We start from the raw sequence: 4,567 nt of genomic DNA on the forward strand, positions 1-4,567 counted from the left end.
TTGATGGGTACAGCACACCAACATGGCACAAGTATACATATGTAACAAACCTGCACGCTATGCACATGTACCCTAGAACTTAAAGTATAATAAAAAATAAAAAATAAAAAAAAAATTATCAAAGATATAATAAAATTTAAAGAAAATGGCATGTTTTTAGTTATTTAAAACAGTAAACATCTAAATGATAGGCATAGCCAATAATACATTCTTTGTTCTTATGTTTTCTTAGGTTGATTTGGAAGCTAACCATTCAGTAAAACTGAGCTGCCAAGTTGTAACGAAAGCAAGTCTCATACAAAATTCTCCCACACTTAAAATTATATAAACATTCATTAACAAGCAGGCAAAAAACAACCTGAACTGTAGTTTCACTGAAATGCCAGCATTGTCCTTTTAAGTGATCAGCCACCCCACCAACATGAAAAAATAACTGAAGCCAATTATGACGACCTTCCAGAAGCAGGGCCTAGTACCCTGATAGTTAGCTCCAGATGACCTGAAAAGTTCGTAAATCAATGGCTGGCCATAGGACCATTTAGGGATCATTTTTAAGGGTATGGTAAGGCCTCACTGGTTTCTTATTCCACAGGCATATAAATATGCAGAATGTCTCTAACATGTTTTTAAAGAAATCATTTTTCCTGAAAACTTAAACTTTTACCAAGCAGTGAAATTATCCTAATTTACAAGCCATGCACTTCACCAATACAAGCAAATTTCTGCTCAATCTGTTCATTTCCATATGGGTTGCTAATTGAAACACAAAAAGCAGAAGCACTTCTATTAGCCTCCTACGGAATATGGACTTCCTGATCAGAACTCCAGCTGGCTTTCTTTGGACTTCCATACTATTGATTAGCACTTGGGTAATTGCTTAACCTAAAGCGATCTGTATATTCTATATAAAGGGAGTTATAAACATTTAATACCAGATGTTTACTCTTTTTCCACATGATTCATCTTCTTACCCTTGTATTTTCTATGCATTCTGTATTTCTATGGAGATGACTAGAAGTTCTGCACAGTTCTGGCTCTATTCACAGTTCAGGTTACATTCAGCTTAGGTCCATCAACACTGATTCTGGTACATCACAGCAAATGTCAAATTCTTTAGGCCAGAAGAAAATCCACAGTCTGTACAGAGTGGTAATTATTTCTTTTTATGAAAATTTCTTACATACTCTGCTGAAAAAGATTATCCTATTTTTAAGTTTTTGACGGTAATCTAGTGTTTCACAATCTCAAACTTATTTCAATAGCCTTACCTCATTGTTCTCAGAGCCAAACAAGTTCAATGAGTAGTCCTTGGCAAGATACTCTGCTATTTTCAATGATACCTGCCCATGCCGCCATCAACCTTAGGCAGCCTGCATCTTTGCCAGCAGCCATCAGTGGACAGAGAAACTAGTACTTCAAAGATCTCAGTACAACTCATAAAAAAAGCAGGGATTGACCCAAGCCAAGATGAAGATTGCACATTTTTCAGTTATGTTTGGCTATTTTGACAAGCTAATCTATAGAAACTCAAGATAACTGAGAGGAAGTCTACATTTAATAGCCCTAGAGAAGGCTACAAATAAATGTAGAAGAAAACTAAAGATCTCCAGGGGAAAATACTTAGTTATCTCCTCCCTATCGTAGGAGAAAAAAGGGAAACAAGCAAATAGTACAACTTATGATTTAAAGAACTGACCACGTATAACACAAATGTTAAATATCCAGGGAACAAAAGTGAAAAAGTGATGGAGGGAAACCAAGCATTCAAAAGAGATGATGAGTAAGGTGGCGAAGAGCTGAAGGCACTGGAAGTCTGGGGCACACTGAGTGTGAGAAGAGACTGAAGGGTTTAACAGGAAACCAGGATTTCCAGGAAACTAGAAGCCAGTTGAAAATTGATGTCACATTTCAAGCCATTTCAAACAAGAAAATGGCAAAATTAAATATGGGTTCAAAGGACAATTATACATCCAAAGGCCACTGCCCCAGCAACTTGGAAATCCTTATACACCTAGATGCGAGTTCTTTTGCAATTCCTAGATATTAAAATGTTATCGACCTCGGTAGCCAGTACCTGGCTGCAGAGAAGGTGAAGCTATTACTGGATTTTAAACTTATACCCACCCCGTTTCAAAAACAATATAAGGTTCCCTACAAACAATAAAATATTGCAACATGATAATAAAAATTAGAAAAAGGTCAAGAATTCGGGCAAAAAGATAATTAGAGCTTATGAAACAAAGCCAAGAATAAATGACACACAAATCTTTACCAAAATATCTGATAACAATAGTTCCCAAAGTTTTTTAGTATGAGGTCACTTTTTCTAAAATCAGAAATTTTCATAGATTGTCCCCAAATGACAATCTGCCCCCCACAGCCATGATACCAAACAATTCTATTTATACAAGTAGACATTGATGAAAAATGCAATAAGCTAAAATAAATTCAGTTATGTGAAATTGTATTTTATGAATCAGAAGTGTGCCCATATGAATAGTAATATGTAAATATTATTTTATTTAATAACAATATTTGAGATCCTTATCAATTCACAGATCCCTGCAAAAACTCTAATGCTTTGATTTAGCCCATCTGTTTGTTTTCTAAAAATCTTTGCATCCTATGTCTTCACAAATACAATAAGCTTTCATGGAAATTCAATAGAGAATAAAATATGCCATTAAGATCTATTTTTAAAACTACCACCAAAAGAACTTTTGCTTGGAGTCTGTGGAAAAGGCCCTTTCTGTCCCCAATTATCAGTTTCATTATCTTCACAAATAGACAGCCCCCTCCCCAACCTCCACAGGCACACAGTGACACCCAATTTCATTTAGGTACAGTCATGTGACCGTTAGTCAATGAGATGTACATAGAAATGGGGTGAGCAAATCTCCACAAAGGAAGCGCTGTGTGCTTTGCCTCCACTTTTCTTGCTGGGTAGAATGCAGACAATACTGACAAGGATCATACCCTTGGGCAGCAGAGGAAAATAGCTGGATGGAACCTGGGACTTTGATGAATTCATAGAAATTCTTTATTAAAATTCTGACTATTGGACTTCTTTTTAGAACAGAACAAACTGTTTTTAAGCCACTCTTAATTTTGTATTTTTTTTTCTTGTCTAGATTTTAATTTCCAGTTTTAAGCAGTTCAGATAATTCATTTTTGGAACTTCGACAATTACATGAAGCTGGGGGAAGAACAGGCATCTCTTTCCAACCTCTGCATACTATTGGTTTCACTGTAATGAGGGAGTGGGGCTGACTTCTGGGTGAAGGAGGACAATGGAGTTACAACGTTGACCTAGAACTCTCTCTGCTCATGGGTCCTCCCACCAGTCAGGCTGCACTGAAACCAAATAGCTCATTTTGCACACACAGGTGTATTTTTCTCTTCTTTTCTCCCCCTGTGCCTGCCCCATCTGAAGTGACATCCTCCTCCACCCACCACAGCTCTCACATTCTTCTATGGCACACTTGATCAATCAAGCAAACAAGAACTTTCCCTAGACCTTTCTTCAGAGAGCATAAAGAACATCCAAGTCAATATTACCTATTCTTTGAGATCCAGGGACTATGCTAATTTTGACGTTTTATATTGATATTATACCATTTTAAATGTTTGCAGATATACACCTCCTTCAAAATTAGGAAAAACAAGCTGAGTATGATTTTCTAACACTACAACATCAGTAATCTTGCTGCTACTGTGTCCTAATGATGACATCTGGCAATGCTTAACCAAAAGCAGGTAGCTGTTCCACAGTATCATCACCCTGCCCACTGTAGAGTGCGCTGTGAAGCCAACACTAAGTCTTCAATTAGCAATTCCTTGTCCATGCCACTGCTGCCACAAAGGGCCAGGCCACGGCCGGGATGCTGCATCCCTTTGTTTTTGGGCATCCCCAAAACAACTCGACATGATGTTTGTGCAGAAGAGCTGGCTTCACCCACCAAGTCTACTCCTCAAGCAGGCTGGCTCTTCAGGATTTATCTTGCTTAAAGAGATCTGCCTACTAGAAGAGATGCCATTAAGGAAACCCACCTCAAAGACTATTCCTCAAAACTAGGATAGGTGATCTCCTTGAAATAGCAGTGATTTCCAGTTATTCAAATAGTGCCTAATAAAGCTCCACTAACCCTAACCAAAGGCACATTTGGTAATCAATTAAAAAAATGGCTTAACCTAGGAAGAGGATTTTCATTTAAAATGAATCTCACAATATCCCCTGGCTCCTACCAAAAATAAAATGGAAAAACCTAAACCAAGCAAAACTTTTCTTTCAAAGCAGAGTGACTTCCAACTTGCTTTTCCACTCAGTCACCACTAGAAAGGAAGTGGAAGGCAAGGCAAATCAAATTTGCAAGTCCTAAGTCCTAGAGATAGCACTTAAGAGTGGGAAAGCTTGGGATAAGGTGGGAAGTGATGGCCAGACTGAGACAGAGGGAGAGCCAGGGCAAATGGAACAACCCTTTGGTGATACAACTCAAGGACTTCCTATGGTGGAAGGAGCTAGTGAGGACAGTAAATTCCAAGACATACAACCTATCTGGAATGCTCA

Source organism: Colobus angolensis, unplaced genomic scaffold (assembly GCF_000951035.1).
Source record: "Colobus angolensis palliatus isolate OR3802 unplaced genomic scaffold, Cang.pa_1.0 Scaffold229, whole genome shotgun sequence".
NCBI lineage: Eukaryota > Metazoa > Chordata > Mammalia > Primates > Cercopithecidae > Colobus > Colobus angolensis.